At 44.7% G+C, this 20,450-nt stretch overlaps 1 long non-coding RNA gene across 1 annotated transcript in view; it reads left to right on the forward strand.

Moving 5' to 3' along the window:
- Positions 1-17,355: 17,355 nt before the first annotated feature.
- The window catches only part of LOC133349416 (uncharacterized), a 39,704-nt gene continuing 36,609 nt past the window's right edge, over positions 17,356-20,450 (forward strand). Inside the window, exon 1 of the long non-coding RNA XR_009755944.1 lies at positions 17,356-17,401. This is a non-coding gene — a long non-coding RNA (uncharacterized LOC133349416). The remainder of the gene's footprint in view (positions 17,402-20,450) is intronic.

A 20,450-nucleotide genomic window follows, 5' to 3' on the forward strand; every position in this document is an offset into this window, starting at 1 on the left:
CTTCACATCCCTGGATTTCAAGTGGCAACATCATTGCTGCTGCAGGCTCATAGAGATCATTACCTGGCCGTGACCTGCAAAAGGTCACACAATAAGCGCATCGTTGCCGCGGTAACCTCATTGGCCATAAGTAACTCGGTGACTTGCGTGCTCCCAATGTCTCCCCACTCCTAAAGTGTATTTTACCAACCACCCCAGGGTGACACGGGAGACAAATGGAAGGATGTTCCCGGATAAAGAGGGGCCACGGAGATTATCGGCGTAACCGGCAATGCTTTTTCTCTTTTCCTTTGGCCAAGGCGGCAGACGGGCCCTCTCTAATGGAATTGACCGGGCAGCGCGAATGATGGCCAAGCGCGGGCGGCGTGGGTGTGATTTTCGGCGCAGTTGTTAACCTTTCCTGCGCTCCCTTATCTCTTCCTTTCCCTTATCTCATCCTCCACTTGCCCCCCCCCCTCAACCCCCCACCCGGTCCCGCTAAATGTTACCGATTCCCCAGAAAAGTGCAGTTGCGTTTATTTCCGCTCTCCCTCTTTTGCTTTATTCTTCGCTGGGCAATCTCAACCTTTACCTCCTCTCTTAACCCTGTGCCCCCCCCTCCAACCCCCACCCTATTTCTTTTCCCCAATCCGCCGCAGTCTCCTGCCGCGTTTATCCGTTCCATGATTTGCGATTGCATCCGAGCCTGCGATAGGGGAAGAATGGTGATGCTCATAGCGAGGGGTGCAAGGGGGCGGAGGAGGGGTGGTGGGTCAAGCGGTTAATTGGCCGCAGTAACGTTGAATAATATTCGCAATTCAATAGACAAGGGGCAAATGAATGCAACGTGACGAATGGTGATGACCGATGATGATAATGATCTGCCGGAGGAGTGGGAGGGGATGGCACACAGCGATGACTTTGTTGGTCTGCTCATTGAGCCTGTCCATTTGATAGATCCCCTGCCACGCTTGCACCGCACTGTAAACTACTGCGCTGGATATCTTACGGTGGTCAGTGTGTACGCTACTGGGTAGTTCCATGAATTAGGCAATCTCGCAGTCAAACATTTCAACGTGACCCTAACAGTAATTTTGAATGTAATCATCTGCAGTTTGGTAAAAAGTTGTCCTTTTTTGTTCTGGAATAAATCAATAGTTTGAACAAATGCACAACACTGGACGCACCATCGCCATCCCAGAGATGAATTTGGTTTGTTCGAGTGCGTCCGCCACCGCGTTATTTCATGTCAATGTCTCCCTTTTCTAAAAATGTGAACGAATAATGCATTACAGTTCTGATTGTGTGGTAAATTGTGTTTAGAGTCACAGCTATCGTGCTGTGACGGTTCCATCTGAAGACGGAAGCTTGTGTTGCCTCCGAAACGTCGTGATTTTAATTTTATTTTTATTTTACTTTTATTAATGTAAAAAAACATTTACCTATGTGACTTTACCGAAAAAACCTAAGAATATGAATCCTTGCAGTCACGAAAGCTTCAAATCTGTGTTTAGATTGCTGTCCCTCCCCCGCACCTCCGATTAGCGCAGTTGGATACGTACGGTGCGAAAAAAGTTCTGGGGTAACTAGCCGGGTAACGGCAGTACAGCAGAGGGTTATTGCATCTAGCTGCCCACATCAGAATCAGAATATGTATTTATACTGGAGGAATCCGATGGGTTGTGAAGATATTTTTCAGCTGGCTCCCAAAAAAAGGATCTTTGAGACTTAGCGTGGCTTTCCTATGCAAATAAATGATGTGCTATGAAAATGTGTCATTGCCCAAGCCCCACATTTCATATTTTTTCCTTTTCAGGCCACAGTGTTATTGAAGAACGCGTTGAGTTGTTTCGTTATTTGTGCTCGTGCACCGCTGCTGACGCAGCAGTATCACCGATTAATTAGGTACAAAGGGGTCATGATCATGTTGTTTTATGTAGAATGTACATTTAAGTCCCTGTGACGCTATTCTCAAGGCAAAGACATTTGCGTGCCGGTGCCATTGCCCTGAATTTTCCACACTTGAAAATTACAGACAACACTGAATCTGTCCACTGTGGAGCGTGCACACCCACGAGAGTGGCATGCAGAGTTTCAGTGAATTTTGAAATGAAATGGCACGAAAATGCTTTGGACTCGGCGCCCCCTTCGTCAGGTAACACCGCGGGAGCCACCGCATTTCAAGTGTTTAGGAGCAACGTGAATTCAAACAAGATTGGCTTGGCGGCGTTCAGATTCTTTTTTTGCAATAGCTATGCATTTTCTCCCCAAAAACATTCACTGTACTGTATATATAAAAGGAAATATAGCAGCACACGCGGTGGTTGTCTGTGATGGATGTTAAAGCATTTCTGAATGGAAAATTACAGGTCCAAAGGTCGTCAAATGTTCTCCTGTGATGTTGAACAACTGACACAAAATAAATGCACTGCCGCCGCGAAAATGCTTGCCCATTACGTTGGGTTTTGTTCATATCACATGCTGTGAAGAATAGGATAAGTAAAATGTTTCTGGCAACCACAAAGATGGAGTTTCTGATGCCCTGTCTCTTCCCTTTCGCTTTCTTTTTTCTCGCAGCCAGATACCATATCGGTCAGAGTAGCTCCTTCTCTCTCGGCCTCATACCATAGCGATAGCGGTCAGAGTAGCTTCTCTCTAGATTTGAAGCTTTCGTGACTGCAAGGATTCATATGCTTAGGTTGTTTTCGGTAAAGTCACGTAGGTAAAAAATGAAAATTAATAAAAGTAAAATAAAAATAAAAATCACGACGTTTCGGAGGCAACACAAGCTTCCGTCTTCAGGTGGAACCGTTTTACTTGATATAGCTGTCGGGCTGTGACGGTTCCACCTGAAGACGGAAGCTTGTGTTGCCTCCGAAACGTCGTGATTTTTATTTTTATTTTACTTTTATTAATTTAATTTTTTTTACCTACGTGACTTTACCGAAAAAACCTAAGAATATAGCTTATCTCTCTCAGCCGCATACCATAGTGGTTAGAGTAGCTCCTTGTCTCTCAGCCGCATACCATAGCGGTCAGAGTAGCTCATTTTTGTCTCCGAGTTGTCCCTTACTCTTGTCGGCGCATTGCATGGCAGCACAAAGGTTATGCCAATGGGGATCTATATTCGTCACTAGGTCCACGCCCATGTGCTTTCAGTCCCCTTTGGTTTTGTAGGCAGAAAGTAACTCGTCGGTACCTGCTTGGTAGTTTCTATAAAATGATGATGTGAATTTATTTTGAAAAAATACATTTGGGTATACTCTTGCACGTTAAAATTCTTTGCTGGGCCTGTAATTAAAAAAAAAATTAATAGGCTAATGTATGTTCGTAAAAAGTGAACGCCAAAAAATATTATTTTCATGATATAATCATAATAATTTGATAACTATAATAATCTATAGAAAGTTTGTCAATCTATTGCTGGATGAAGGCCTCGGGATGTCAGAATATATTTTGTTCTTCAGAATATTTATTTATACTGCAGGAAACCAAAGAGCCATAAAGCCCCTGTTCACAGATGTCCATATGGCGGTCAAGGGGGTCGTTTGACCGTACTTGGTCAACACTGCTGGTCAGTGTGACCCATGATCGCACGAGATATCACTCGTTGCTCAGGCAGTGGTAAGTCACGAGCACAAATGGAACTCAAGTCATTGGGTTCACCGTGCAGTGTAGAAACCGCTGCGCCACAGTAACATAAAAAAAACACAATTCGCGTGTCAATTATTGAACAAATTAGACAAAATGAGACGATTTTTTCAATTGTGCTGCTCTTTTTGGTCGTGAACGAATTGACCGCATCTTCGGATGAGTCTGTGGCACTGAACACCCGCGCGTGCTCTGTGTACATTTCCAACCCTCATCCACATCGCCAGCCTCCTCATCCACATCGCCAGCCTCCTCATCCACATCGCCAGCCTCCTCATCCACATCGCCAGCCTCCTCATCCACATCACCAGCCTCCTCATCCACATCGCCAGCCTCCCCATCCACATCGCCAGCCTCCTCATCCACATCGCCAGCCTCCTCATCCACATCGCCAGCCTCCTCATCCACATCGCCAGCCTCCTCATCCACATCGCCAGCCTCCTCATCCACATCGACAGCCTCCTCATCCACATCGCCAGCCTCCTCATCCACATCGCCAGCCTCCTCATCCACATCGCCAGCCTCCTCATCCACATCGCCAGCCTCCTCATCCACATCGACAGCCTCCTCATCCACATCGCCAGCCTCATCCACATCGCCGGCCTCCTCATCCACATCGACAGCCATCATCCACATCGCCAGCCTCATTCACATCGCCAGCCTCATCCACATCGCCAGCCTCCTCATCCACATCGCCAGCCTCCTCATCCACATCGCCAGCCTCCTCATCCACATCGCCAGCCTCCTCATCCACATCGACAGCCTCCTCATCCACATCGCCAGCCTCATCCACATCGCCGGCCTCCTCATCCACATCGCCAGCCTCATCCACATCGCCGGCCTCCTCATCCACATCGACAGCCATCATCCACATCGCCAGCCTCATTCACATCGCCAGCCTCATCCACATCGCCAGCCTCCTCATCCACATCGCCAGCCTCATCCACATCGCCAGCCTCCTCATCCACATCGACAGCCTCCTCATCCACATCGACAGCCTCCTCATTCATTGCGATGCTGTGATTGATTATTTGACCACTTGTAGGGTAGGGGGAAGCGTATTTTAGCTGAACGTCCTTCATTGACGCCATCGGCATTTATACTCCTCCGCAGACCTGGCATAATTCAAGTTCACTGTATCAGTCTGTTCCGAGACATTTAATTACACGTTTCCCAATTTGTCAGCATAGCTGTACTTGGTTTTTTATGTTTTATTTGAAGCAGAAATGACTGTGTCATTGCCGTTTTGGTGTTAATGGATTATAAATTAGTCTAAATAGCTACTGCTCATCGATATATATATGTGCATACACCTAACTCTAAGCCAAGCTGTTCGTCAGATTTCACAAATGACGGTTGCCCTAATTGCCTTTTGTCTTGAAACAAAACTGTAGATTATATGTGTATACATATATATAATTACGATTATTTTTTACAATCAATAATGTCCATTACATCTTGATGGACAGCAAAAAATGGATTGCTACTGCGAAGCCCATTAACTTCACAGATCTGTTGCTTCATGTCTCCCATTGAAAAATGCCTCCGTGTTTCGGATTTGGCTCATGATTTCCGAAAAAGGTCAAACCGGAACCAGATACACAGGAGCTTGTAGAAGAAAATTTCTATTAGACTATCGGACAGCAGAATTTCTCTTTTGTAATGCAAACAGAGGTACTCCATATATTAACGCAATGCCAGGCACCAAACTGTGATTTATTATGAGAATGGTAATAAGAAAACATTTCAATACACATGTCTGTCCATCATAACGTTGTTGTTTTTTTGCATCAAAAAATATATCGCACTCAAAAAGGCATCTCAAAAACTGTAGAGAAAAAAACCTGGAATTAACGGATGGGTTTTACTCTTTGGTTCTTTCGGTAAAGTCACGTAGAAAGAAAACAAATTAAATAATACGTGACTTTACCGAAAGAACCAAAGAGTAATTCCTGCTGTCACGAAAGCTTCAAATCAAATTTTGATGGGTTTTACTTGGCAAAATCACCTACCGCATGTATTTCTAATTGATCCTACAAATCCTCTAGCAACCATTTATATAAAGCTGTTGAAAGGAAAACAACGGCAGTGTGTTTGAAATTTCCCAGAGTTGTAGCCCACACGCCGCCGTTCTTGAACTGCAGGTCCGCTGTGAAAATCGCCGGATGACTTTTTGCACATTTCACAACCCCCGTCTGCGTCCAGTGTTGCCATCTCCGTAGAGCAGAAAGTCACTCAACGAACCTCAGAAAGTCACTCGACAGGCCTTCTAAGGTTGTCAAAAATGCAGGAGATAATTTACCTCGGATTACTCAGAGTAATCTGATTAGCCGATACCTGGAATATGTCCGATATTTGCATATTTTTTCTGCAGTGAAAGTGGCCAGATTTTCTTGCTAGTCACTTTGGTTACATTTTCCTGCTCAGAAAACCCAGAACATTTCTAGATCTAGCAACAGATTTGTTGAGTTGGCAGCAACACTCTGTAACTTGTGCGGAATGGTTTTTGGAGAGCTACAGCAACGGTGCGCTGCTGCATTTATGTTCTATTCTTTTTTTTTATTATCCTCCGGATAGCCTTAACGGACTGTTGGGGCAAGTGCTGTTAGCAAGCAGCTATGAAGGCCGGAATAGCACATGAGGGGGTGGGTGGCCAGCACCACGATCAACCGCCTTTGTCTCCCTAGTGGCAATATTTAACACGCCACACCAGGTCTTCATTTGAGGCCGAGTCGACCTAGGGAGGCCCAGGGACCGGTTCAGATAAGCGTTACCAGGTGTTGGCCATTAGCGGGAATCGAACTCGGGTCACAGGGTTTGTAGCGTAGCGCACTAACCGATATGCCACCGCTCCCCACACACAGACACAAGCAGAAGCACAGCCACATTGGGTGTCCAGGTACTCCCAATATATAAATGTGTTTTTTTTTTTTATGGCTAAGAGACACACGCAAAATTCCAGACAAAAATCAAGGTACTTTTGAGTCTGGGCTTTTTTCTACCTTCAACAAGGCGACGTGAAAACTTTTTAACGCTGATGAAGTAACATAAAAAAAATTACACTAGCACACGAGCAGTCTGCTCAACATTCAGTAGCCAGTATTTACGGAAATTTCATATAATTATAGTACCGAAAATCTCCTCTTATGCATGAAGAAGTTTGGGGGGGGGGAGCAAATGTCTGGTTCCAATTGCCACCGGGAACCAATTCCATCCGAAGACAGCCACTAACTTCCACGGTGTGGCTACACCCTAAGACACAAGTGTGTGGACGGTATACTGAGTGTATATTGAACTTGTATTGCACCATATGTAGCCAACCATGTTAATAATGGTTAATCGTTGTTGGCTATGTGTAGGGGAAGAACAGCAAAACCACTAAACTATGCGTACACATTCTAGATTTGAAGCTTTCGTGACTGCAAGGATTCATACTCTTACATCTTTCGGTAAAGTCACGTAGGTAAAAAATGAAATTCAAATTAATAAAAATAAAATAAAAGTCACGACGTTTCGGAGGCAACACAAGTCTCCGTCATCAGGTGGGACCGAAAGAACTAAGAGTATGCGTACACACAGTCTCTTAATATATTTTCCTCGTGCTAGTTGACCTGTGTGCGTATAATATATTTTTTTTTCAAGTGACAGGCGCTGAGTTCCGAAAACAAATGGCTCTCATCAGCAATTGGTCCCGTTCTCTCGAAAAATCGGATTCCTGAGTGGGGCAGTAGAGACAGCACTAATGCACGCTGGGGGGGGGGGGGTCAGAGTGGCCTTGCACCGAACATTTTCATCTTTCCCCATTATATGGAGCCGGTAATTAGCGTGCAATTACGTGCCATGATTTTGTGGGGCCATGAACCCAGGATGTTTGTGCAGTCAGGAGAGACTCGGTGCCTTTGATTGGTGCACGATATTAGGGGGTAAGTGACCCGCACTTCCAAAAAGACAAAGCAATTGGCACGACAGTAAAAGTTCAGCAAGGGCGGGCAGAGTAATTGCACAGAAATTGCGTGTTCTTGGAGAACATTTAGAACAGAGTGATGAGTTTACGATGTGGACCTCTTTGTTGCGGTTAAACAGACGTTCGAATGAGCTGTCGCCCCCGCCGCCGTGAGGCTGTGTCACCGTGCACCGCTGTTCAGTGCTAGGATACCACTGCAGTCAAACAGACCGAATGGGTGGCATGCAGTCGTCGCATTTCCACCGTTGGGAAAGGAAAGGTCCGCCAGCGTAAGTAACCGCGGTCTTGAATTGGCCGTCCAATCGAGCGCTAAATGGTGAAGGAAGTAGAGGATGGTTGCACAATGTCGTTTTTTTAAAGTTATCGTGGTTCAGTTGCAGGAAAAAAAACCTAGAGACGTATATATTGTCAGCGGTTTCAAGATGGTGACACGTCAGTATATTCCCTTTGATAACTTCAGGATCATCGCAACATACAACATAAAAAAAATCCCGAATTTTTTTTCATGGTGTTTGGTAAGAAATGGCTTTAAGATTGTTCATTACTGTATATATTTCAACCGTGGTTTTAAAACGTGCATAAATGCTTAATGTTACTTTTACTGGACAAAAATTTACATGCTAACTTGCTGTTTAATGGCTCATAATGATGAGAAAATGTTTGCTTTGTAGTAAAAAACTATTTAAAAAAACAACAATGCTTTAATCTTATTTATAAACATTTTAAAACGACCTGTGCCACGTGTTTTTCTAAGAATGGCCATATATATGTATATATGTTTTTCCATTTATGTTATTATTAAGATAATATAAACGAGACACTAAATCAACACAGTATTCGTATTTGCCAATAATGCGTGTTGTGTTTTTGTGGATAAAAATTGGCTTTAATATGTTTGCAGTGTTTACACATAAATGTGATACAAATCTGTCACGTTGTAATACGAATACATTGAAATATCTCCTTAAGCACTTATTGATGTATTCAAGTCGAGGGGAGGGTGGGATAAAACGACGTTTTGCGTTGTAATAATTTTTTTCGAAAAAAAAATCTACTTTTTTTCATTTTGATGTGATTTTCAGTCCCAACAAAATGTAATAAAGTCAATTTCAAACCAAGAACGATCAACATAACATGTTTAGAACTTGATCGATAATGCATTTAACTAACTAACGAGTATTATTTGACCATGTGGGCCATATGTGGTCAAAGGTAAAAAAAAACTTTTCTCAAGAGGCAATTTCTTCTCGTGGTTGGTTGGTTGACCTCCAAATTTACTTTTGACTATCAAATATTATTGTCTGGCTTTCATCGACGACGAAAAGCCAGTCAATTCAGTGGAAAATGATGCAGCCATCATGACGCTCACAAACCGAGGCCTTGATAAAAATATGTTTTAAAAACATGATGAAAACCATCTTATATGAAAAGAAACAGCATCATCGAGATTGCATACAGTAACAAAATCAGGAAAAAATATATAGTCCCTCCAAGGCTATTCACAGTGGGATGAGAAGATATTTTCAGAAAATTGGATTGGAGAAAAAAAGTGCAAAAAGGATAAATGGTGAAAATATTAACCATCTCAGACTCTCTCACAGCATGCCCGAGAGAACGGGAAATGTAGAGATGGAGCAATGAAATCGGTGCATGTGCCTGGAGCAAGCCGGAGTAGAGCATCGCAGGACAAAAATGGATGGTGGCAATGTGGGGAGGCCTACATCCAACAGCGGATATTTCATGGCTGCTGATGACAGCCGTAATTCGAATGATTTGAACATGCAATGTTTCATCGAACATATGAGCGTGGGTGTTATTTCTTGTTTTGCCATTGCAAAAATGTAATGTACCCATGTTTACATTAATTTATTTTTAAAACAGATAAGAATTTGAAATAAAGAAATATGGGTGGGGGGGGGGTGTAAACATAGCAGCCGTGCCAGGAGATGGAATTGAACCAGAATGCACGTCAAGGGTTCCTCCTAACCGCGGCAGCATGTCCACACTGTGCACACAAAGTGCACAAGATTTTGTTTGACGACTATTTAATGCGTTATGTTCACAGTGAGGGTCAAGGGTTTGTGAACAGTTCACAGCCGAAACGATCATTACAGTGTGATCACATGCACTTGGCCAAAGATGTCATTCTAAAGAGGGACCAATCTCGTTTATTGAGAAATCTATTTTCACGGTCATTTATCGTTGCCATTTGCCAATCAAATGACATCTCAGTTTCCAGATGATAAATAAATAACTAATCTCCACCTATGTGTAGACATATGTATAGATGTCAGACAGCAAGCGGACTGGAATGCAATAGACCAAACAGTGTATGAATATCTTGATTTGAAGCTTTCGTGACTGTAGGAATCCAAACTCTTTGGTTTCGTCGGTAAAGTCACGTGGGTAGAAAATACAATAAATCACGACGTTTCGGGCGCAACACAAGCGTCCATCATCAGGTGAGAAAACCTTGACTTTACCGAAAGAACCAAAGAGTATGAGTGTATGAATATATAAACTGTATATATGCAAAAGGAACCTGTTGGCAGTGTTGTTATAAATAAGTCACCATATTCATTTTTAACAATACATTTATTCACAAAAAATGTCGTAATATATAATTTCATGAAAAATAGGTTTTTCCCCTTTTTTCTGGTAACAAAGCAGGTGTTACGATGTTAAAACACCAAACTGAAACCTTTTACAAGGAATCGTGTCTGCATTAACCACAATGCTTGTGGTCAGAATGCAAACAAAAACATACTCTGATAATATATGCATTGTCCTCGAAACTGATTGGTCCACACGAGAGACAGAAAACACCGTTTGAGACGAGGATCAAAAGAAAGCTGTTTTAACATCTTAACAGCTGTTTTGTTGCCAGAAAAAAGGGGAAAACCTATTATCATATATGCAGAGGGCTCCTGCCTTGGTATGCGATCTGCTGCAACAAACTGGGCCATTTCTGGATGCACTCACAGATAACAATACAATTTAGTGTCATCCACTAAATGTGGGGAACACACAGAAGAGATTGAAATTCAATTGGCGTAATCAATTTTCAATTTATTTTTTACCTCAAAGTTAAACTTTTTTGGGCCGTTGGCGTAGCTGGAATTGCAACTGTTGGCATTGAGAACAAATTGAATATCTGGCTTCTTGGGAAATAAATGTTTCGGAGTATGTTTATTTTGTTGTATAACGCATCAGTTTGCTGCTGCTGACCATTATGCAACACATGTTGCCACGGTGTGGCAGTTAGCACGACGGACAATCCACAGGTCACCGGTTCGATCTCCCGGCACGGCAGATGAAACAATCGGCAGGTCAATCCCCTCCGCCACCTCCCCAATTGTCCACCCAACAGTACGCATGGATATGCTACAGTCAATCAGCAGATCGCATATGAATAGCATGGAGTGTGGGTACTTCCACCTCTTCCAGGATGTCTGGCCAGTGAGGAAGAGGAGGCCAAATCACCTCTAGACGGACTCTCTCTCTAGAGCGTCCTCCATTGGAGGCCCTTCAGCTATCAGTGGGTTGAACAGTAAATTACCTGTTGTCAACACGTGTAAATATAATATATGGAATCCTAGTTTGGCCACGTTTTTTAAGGAAATATATCTATCTATAGAAAGCTAGAGTTGGCTGCTGCACAGACAAAGAAAAATTGCCCGCCAGTAGTAGGAGTTTGAACTCGCATTGCAGCTCTCAACAATTATACAATGAGGTCATTCGTCAAAGTTTGCCCACAAAAGTATTCCATCTTTCAAACGGCCCTCGTTATAGATGGTCAACCAGCACAAGGCGCAACGGAGCGCGAGACACGTGTCTACTTCCTCTGCACCCTCCACCCTGACTCCTGGAGGGGGGATGTACCGCCGAAAATCTCTTGGTGTTTGTTCAATCCATCTCGCAGTCTCCGATGTTTATCTCGCAGCCGCGATAGTGGAGCCTCTGCGCATCGCGCCGATGTTGTTTTGAGTTTAACTGAAGTGCCCCCTCGGCCACTCCTGTGACTTTCTCGCAAACTTTCTGCGCGCCGACGCAGCAGTGAATTGTCCGTGACTTTGGAGCACCCTGACTGGTTATCGGTGGGGCCACGGAAACCCGTGGATACAGGGACACCCCCCCCCCCCCCGGAGACGCGATGATCCACAGTCGCGCGGCACGTCAATAACTTACACTTGTTCCCTGATCAGGCCAAAGTTGGATTGCGATTGATTTCTTGCGCCTCCGCAATGCCGCCACGGTGCCAGGCATTCCCAGCCGCGTGCGATGGCGGATTTAAGATTTCGAGTGGGTGCAAAGCCGGGCGCGTGATTTCCCAGAGCGCGGTGGCAGATGGCCACGGCTTCATTAGCGCCGAATTTGAGTGCCGTCACGGCACCTGGAGGTGATGCGCTTTTTATATTTTTTTACGGGGAAATCGAGAAAGTTAAAACACTGTCAAATTAAATGGGATTATTATGTAATGATTTGCGAAGCAGTTGTACGGGCGTTCACTAAACGGATGAATTAATTAATTTGTTAAACATTTTTCACGTGCATTTAAGTTTGGTTTTGTTGCTGTTGTTGTCGATGAGCTTTATGCAAGCAACTTTGGCCATTTGCCAAGGAGTGAGGTCAAATTGTTGGCATGACAGAGTAAAGGTTTATGTTATGCCAGCAGCTGGTTGATTATATTCGGGTTATTAAAAGCGTCCAGTGTGGTGTAAGGAGGCCCTCAATCATATTTATTCTTAAGCTCAACACAATCATCATGGAATTCCGTAGGATTCAACGTTTTTTTTCTATTTTGTAGACGTATATAAAACGTTCACATCACCCCCGCGGCCACTAGAGGCTGCTATATTCATCAAAACTTTCAATCGATTCTCAAATTGCATCACAACCCTGAAACGTAACGACACAGGAAACGATGAGCGGTGTGGACGATTTTTGAGGACCCCCCCTGGGAGGAGCTGTCGTCACACCTCCGGGCAGTGTAGCCTCACCTTGTTTAAATGGTCGTTGGGGAGGTCATGGAAAAGACACGACACAGTCAATGACTTGATAATACGAATTTAGCCTTTAACTGGTATCTTTGGGTCGCCTTTCTCAAGGCTCTGTTGCGGGGGTGATCCGGCTCTTGCCAACGCAACTCCCAGACTATGAAACGCTTTGCCTTTTTGGTTAATGAGACAGTCGTGAGAGCTATTTAAGTGTGCTTTGAAAGCTCATCTCTGGCCTGCAGGTTCCATTTATTCCCTACATTCCGCTCCTCCGATTGAGCACGGTAGGCTAAGGACGATGCAAAAGATGTTCAGCGTGCGTAGAATTGCATGAGACGGTGGCGCGTTGGGATCTACGGACGAAATGCGCCTTACAAATGTACATTATTATGAACACCCTCCGGCAACCTCCAGCCCCCCCTCTGAGACGCCAGAGGGCTCCTCACCTGTATTGCCATCTTCTTGGTTCTTTCGGTAAAGTCGCGTAGGAGGGAAATAATAAAATAATAAAAATTAAACATAATAAAATAATTCTCACGACGTTTCGGCCACAACGCAAGCAGCCGTCCTCAGGTGAAGAACAGGTCTGTCGGAAAGACAGCGTCTGAATGAAAAAAACAAGAAGATGAATCCCTGCAGTCACGAAAGCTTTAAATCGAAACTGTATTGCCATGGCAAGAGAAAGAAGGCGCCCGGGTGGGGGGGCGGGGGGGGGCGTGGGGGGCGGTGGGTGGGCAGGGGGGGCGCTGCACACAACGGCAGCTACGAACCAGTCCCAGGGCAGAATCTTCATTGATCCGGTGATTCAAGTCGCCAGCGATGTGCGTCTGGGTTCGAGATGGGTTCGAGATGGGTTCGAGATGGGTTCGAGATGGGTTCGAGATGGGTTCGAGATGGGTTCGAGATGGGTTCGAGATGGGTTCGAGTCTCCGTACTGGCAGGAGAACACCTCCCGCTCGGACAGCGTCCAAATGTGCACACTGGAGGTGGGCCCTGGCATTTATTATTTTTATTTCTTCAACCTTTATTTCGTTTTTTTTGCGCCTTCGCGCGCCTTGCAAATGAAATTGATTTCTACACCTTGATGCATTATCGAGATGCAAGCTTTCATCAGATAGAAGTAAAATCATTTTGTGCCCAATGCGGCAGCAGAACACGTTCGCATTACTCACCGCGCGCAGCCTTGGTGATTGTAATGCTTCTTAACGGCACTTTCAATGCGGTTTCATATCTCACCGTCAATACAGCTCGCTGCCTACATTCCCGTTCTGTGACACGTAACACAAAGCATGCATATTGCATGCCCTCGCTCTTTAACAAAAATTGCACCATGTTTACACTTCCTCCGGAATTTTTTCGCCGGCCCTCATGCAACGCGGTCCGATGGTTTTGTTTTTGTTCATGCGGTTGCATTCAGACGCTATATATAAAAAAGAAAAACTGCATCACGAAACGTCACGGTACTAGAATTGTTAATGTGGTGGGGTTTGCTATCCAACACACCGCTGTCCTATACTAATAACGAATTGCCACGTTTTGTTAACGTGATAAACCTTACTAAACGGCTGCGTCGGATGGTGGCAGGTCCAGAAACACATTTATATTTACGCGATCTAACCCAAAAACATCTATTTCGGATAATATCGGTCGCGAAAGCCGACGTATTGAACTGCATCGTATTATATGGGCTGATCCATCTCTAGACACCCCACTGATGTTTTTAATACTCCCTCTCACGTGCCGCTCAACATGTGACTGACACATTGTGAAAGCGATGACTCCGTATCTCACAGAGGAGAGAGAAAAAAATAAAATGTATTAAGTTTATTGCAATTGATGGGAGACTTTAACACGATTGGTTGGCCTCTCCATAATTGCTCCATGTTATTTGAGTGGGGTATCCATAAATGGATCGCCCTGTATACTGAACAACGGTAGTCCATGAGGGTATCAACCATTATCTTAACGTACATGTAATATACATTAAAATATACATTAAAATAATGTAATATATTATTTTAGTCGACGTCCTCTCCAACGTAATATACATGATTTCATTTCAAAGTGCACGATTGCAATGTGGGAAAACACATCTGATCATATCGTCGTCTTGTTCATCTTCGATCGCGAAATCGCTCGTGGAAGCATTGTGACCGCCACGCATTGCTTCAAGCCGTCCCGATCTCCCGCTCTTTCTCGTCGCTTCCACCATCGGCATCACCCGCCTGTCCGCTCATCGCATCTCGCCGTCCCATGGCCGGTCATCCTCATTATTTCCTTCCCTTAACTCTTCCTCGCCGGATATATATATATATTTTTTTTCTCCAGGCAGCGCTCCGTCTCCTACTCAGGATGTAAAGAAAACAGAAGATGACAGTTTCTTCACGCTGATATCGTCCAATTCTTTTTGAACATCCTATTTTTACAGCGCCCGTTTAATCAAGTTCTCTCTCTCTCTGCTATTAGTATTCCGAGCGCTGTTCTATAGCATCACAATTCAAAACTCGCTATTTTCTTCCCGTCGCTTTGTCTGTCAGCTCCAACTTTCACAACCGTAAGCGGCAACCGGGAGAGTGACTGATCGGAGGAAAACTAAAAGTTTTGCGACGTTGGTAGCCTGCGGTCATTCTAAACAGTTTTCACTTCGACCCACTCTTTCCTTTGTTAACCTCCTCCCAATCTCTGAAGCACACTCTCCCTTGTTCTTGATCATCATCACCACCATCATCGTCGTCGTCAGTACACTGCTGGATGAAGACCTCCCAAAGCTGGCACCACCTTCTTCTTGGCTCTTTCGGTGAAGTCACGTAGAAGGGAAGTAATAAAATAACAAAAATAAAACATAATAAAATAATTCTCACGACGTTTCGGCCACAACGCAAGCAGCCGTCCTCAGGTGAAGACCAGGTCTGTCGGGGAGACAGAGTCTATTTTATTATGTTTTGTTTTTATTATTTTATTACTTCCCTTCTACGTGACTTTACCGAAAGAACCAAGAAGATGAATCCCTGCAGTCACGAAAGCTTTAAATCGAGACTGGCACCACCTCTCGCGATCTCGCGATCCTTGCGCTGAATCACTCACCGAGCTCCTGCACACAAACTGATTTCATCGCTCCATCTCTCTCCCATCCGCTCCGCAGTGGACGTCCTCTCCAACGCGTTCCATTCCTTGGCTGCCGCTCCGTTGTTCTTATTCCGTCGACCGTTCGACCCTTCCGCCCGAGCCCGCTTACTTCTCGTCATACTTTGAATGATGTCATTAACCTGCGTTTATACGTTCTTACTCCTAGGTATTTTAGGTAAAGTCACGTAGGTAAAAAATTATAAAATAAAATAATAATAAATGTGAATAAATCAATTTTATCACGACGTTTCGGAGGCAACACAAGTCTCCGTCTTCAGGTGGGACCGTCACAGCTAAATTTACTTTATCAAATTTAGCTGTGACGATACAATAAATTTAGCTGTGACGGTCCCACCTGAAGACGGAGACTTGTGTTGCCTCTGAAACGTCGTAATTTAATTGATTTATTTCATTTATTATTTTATTGTATTATTTTTTACCTACGTGACTTTACCGAAAAAACCTAAGAGTATGAATGCTTGCAGTCGCGACAGCTTCAAATCTAGAATGTATACGTTCTCTAATCCACGTGTTCCTCTTCCCGTCTCTCAATGCGATTCCAAACATGCGTCTTTCTCCACACTGTTTTTTTTTGCACGCTCACTTATCCACGGATCCCTACACAAATCGCACCACTGCTTCGATCTGTTCTCCGTACTCGTGCCTCGACCGTATTAACTTCATCCATCAACCGTAACCTTTCTTTGTATTCAGCATTATAGCTCGCCCCGCTGTTTCATCATCCTCTCCTTTAACCAGTCTCTTTAGGTGCTCCATTCCGCAATGCATTCCCCTTATCGTCCACATCATAATACTAGTTTTGTTGAAGCCTCTTAAAATGTATTATATATCATAGATCCCTTGACGAACTCTCATTCCAACGTTGAACCAATTAGTACATTTAGCTGCCCGTTCTTGATGCCATCTCCTGCCTTTCGAATGACTTGCTAAATGAGATGCATAATACATCTTGGAAAGCCTCTCCTATCCAGAATTATCCCACAGCTTTTTTGTGTGTGGATCACAATGGGACGTTTGTGTAATCCACGAAGCATAAGGATAATGAATTTGCACATTCTGTACACTTTTCAATGAGCAGCCTCGGTGGTAAATATTTGGATCGCGGTTTTCTTTCCTGCCTGGAATGCCGCTCGCTCTTTTGGTATTTCGCCTTATTTTAGCCAACCATGTGATTGGGTTTATAAACTAAAAACTTAACTGAAACTATTTTCTTTACCAGGTAAAGCCCATTGAGCTATTAGCTCTTTTTTTTCGAAATGATCTGGCCACAAATCATATTTCAACGAAGTGGTTTATTACGTGGACAGTTATAGCAGCCAAATACTCTAAACGCACGCTTCTAAATGTGGTGGAAAAGCCGGTGGACCCGGAGAACAATCCACACGACCATCGGGAGAGAGAGACACGCAAACTCCAAATTTACAAGCGTACAGGGTCGGGATTGAACACGCGACCTCCTGCATACCAGGCGAGGGAGTTAACATCTCGCCACCGGGGCATCCCAAAGCGGCAATGTCCCCAACACCACGTGAGACAAAAGCGACGGTTTGGACGGAAAAGTTGTTCTTGCTCGTGACGATGAACTGCCACGTAACGGTAGTTGCACCTGGATTTCTGATTTGCATGGTTGGTTACGTGCTGTGCGGAAGAAGTTCACCATACGGTACGTACAAAAGGGGCAGAGGAGTGGCACGGTTTGTTCGATTCTCGGTCACGGCTAGCATCGGTGGCGAGTGATAATCCGAAGCAGGCCAGGGTGCCCCGCTTCGCCGATGTGGTAAAGTATGGTCAAACAACCCCCAACCACCAACATGCGAATGCGATGCCTTCATCCAGCAGTGCGCTGATGATAACAATAAGGCTCTAAGTTTCACACGTAGACTTTTCCGAGCAGCAATATTATCCGTAAGAGGTTGTTCTGGGTTAGATTGCGTAAATATGAATGCGTCACTCTTTGGTTCTTTCGTTAAAGTCACGTGCAAAGAAAATAAATGAAATAATAAAATACGACGTTTCGATTGCAACACAAGCAACCATCATCATGTAGAACACACATAGACACATAGTGTGTCTATGTTGTGTGTCTCTGTGTTGTCTCTCTCTCTGCTCGTGTGTCTGTCTGTGTGTCTCCGTGTCTGTGTTTTGTCTCTCTCTCGAATTTAGTTCTACCTGATGACGGTTGCTTGTGTTGCAATCGAAACGTCGTATTCTATTATTTAATTTATTTTCTTTCCACCTGACTTTACCGAAAGAACCAAAGAGTAATTCCCGCGGTCACGAAAGCTTCAAATCAAGTTAATAAATGTGCCGTTAACCCCACCACTTCCCGACACAGCCAATTAGTAAGGTTTGTCATGTAAACAAAACGTGCCAATTAGTTGCTAGTTCCGCATTGTTGCAAAGTAAACCTACAACATTCACAATTCCAGTACGACGTTTCGCAGGGTATTACAACCAGCCTCATCAGGCGGCAGCCGAATTGTGGAGAAGTCCTCCTGTTTCAGCCTCAAATAGAGGGGATCAATGTAATGTCGTCACTTGTGAGCGAATCATGTGTAAGTTATGATTATCGTGATATAATCATGGCAGTGATCTTTCCAGTCCACTTTTAGAAAGAGCGATGCTGCAAAAAAAAGACGACTTGCTTAAATGATAATTCAAATCCCAAACTGTATCTATATTGACAATTTATACTGTCCATGCAACCCAGCGTTGTGACCTGGTGTTTGTTAAGTGGTGTTTAATTGATCAGCGCTTGAGTAATGATGCCGGTACCGGGGTCCTTCCATTGACTATTAAGCCGTCTCTAAAAACTTTTGACTGTTTTCTTGTAACCCCAAGTTGACCCCGACATGTCACCACAGCCGAATGTGTCAGATGCGCGCGATCGACTGCAATGACGATGCAATCGCCACGCCTCGCCGTTTGTTCCGCGGCACGGGTCTCGGTTACATTATGCAATGATTTAGCGAAATGGTGTGTCGGGGTCAAACGGTTGCCACTATAACCATTTGTATTAAGTGCCCGTCTTTGTCAGCTGGATTGGATGCAAGCTGATCGGTAAAAGCAGCTGCTCCCCCCCCTCACCTTGTGAAAGCATGAGTTCCGATCCCAGTCAGGGTTAAATGATATAATTCCTAACAGCGTGCTTCAGCCGCACCGAACCTCACGATAATAATATACAGGGCCTACCTTGGCTCCTCCCACCCTCAACCAGTATATATACAAGGACTGTTTTCTTGGAATTTCTCTTACTTGATACAGCTATTGTGCTGTGACGGTTCCACCTGAAGACGGAAGCTTGTGTTGCCTCCGAAACGTCGTGATTTTTATTTTATTTATATTTTACTTTTATTAATTTTAACTATAATTTTTTTGCCTACGTGACTTTACCGAAAAAACCTAAGAAAATGATATCCTGTCAAGGATACCCCCTCTTGGGATTCGTGAACGTGAGCAATGAGTGGAGAACGTCAATACCGCTGGCTGGTTGTCCGATTGCCTGACTGGCCGAGACGTACACGCACAGAGCCTCCCCCCCCCCCCACTCGTGTCAATCCACTGCTGGACGAGGAACCTCCCCACGATGGGCGCGCCGTGGGGAGGTTCGGGCACGTCGGGGAAATGATGGGGACTCAAATCGCCATCAGCGAGCCTCGGCGCTGCCGTGTGACGCGAACGGGAGGTAGAGGGGGTGGCCACGCAGGAGGAGGAGGAGGATTGACGGCACAAAGGAGGACGAGTTGGGAGAAAGACTGCGTACACAAGCCATCGGAGAGCGAATCGCAGAGTCGAATCAGTACGTCGAGTGCCGACTGACCGACGAGTAGAAAGTGACAAATATTATACATTCTCAGCAACGATGATGATGATGTCGGATGGAGGAGTAGCGTGCATTTCACAGTTTGATGTTAACTTTTGATATCACGTCGGGAGCCGAGGGAGCTACGGAGCGAGTCTCTGGCACCCGTCAGAGGAGATGAACACAGTGGAGGAGTTCCTCACTCGAGCAGCCCCCTTTGTCTGAAGTTGTTCACCGCATTCCCACAGCGTGCACGGGGTGTCATTGAGCCTCGCAGCGTGCACAAGGATGGGTTGGTGAGTAGGTTGGATGAGTGAGTGTGTTGGATGAGTGAGTGTGTTAGTGAGTGTGTTGGATGAGTGAGTGTGAGTAGTTGGATGAATGAGTGTGTTAGTGAGTGTGTTGGATCACTGAGTGTGTGAGTGAGTAGTTGGATGAGTGAGTGTGTTAGTGAGTAGATGGATGAGTGAGTGTGTTAATGAGTAGGTTGGATGAGTGAGTGTGTGAGTGAGTAGTTGGATGAGTGAGTGTGTTAGTGAGTAGTTGGATGAGTGAGTGTGTAGGTTGGATGAGTGAGTGTGTTAGTGAGTAGTTGGATGAGTGAGTGTGTGAGTGAGTAGTTGGATGAATGAGTGTGTGAGTGAGTAGTTGGATGAGTGAGTGTGTTAGTGCGTTTTATTGGATGAGTGAGTGTGTGAGTGAGTAGTTGGAAGAGTGAGTGTGTGAGTGAGTTGTTGGAAGAGTGAGTGTGTGAGTGAGTAGTTGGAAGAGTGAGTGTGTGAGTGAGTAGTTGGATGAATGAGTGTGTGAGTGAGTAGTTGGATGAGTGAGTGTGTTAGTGAGTAGTTGGATGAGTGAGCCACTCCCGTCACTCGCTCGCCGGCGGTCGATTTAGTCGCCTCTTCTCCAG

Source organism: Lethenteron reissneri, chromosome 30 (assembly GCF_015708825.2).
Source record: "Lethenteron reissneri isolate LAM-NWPU_2019-01 chromosome 30, ASM1570882v1, whole genome shotgun sequence".
Taxonomy (NCBI): domain Eukaryota; kingdom Metazoa; phylum Chordata; class Hyperoartia; order Petromyzontiformes; family Petromyzontidae; genus Lethenteron; species Lethenteron reissneri.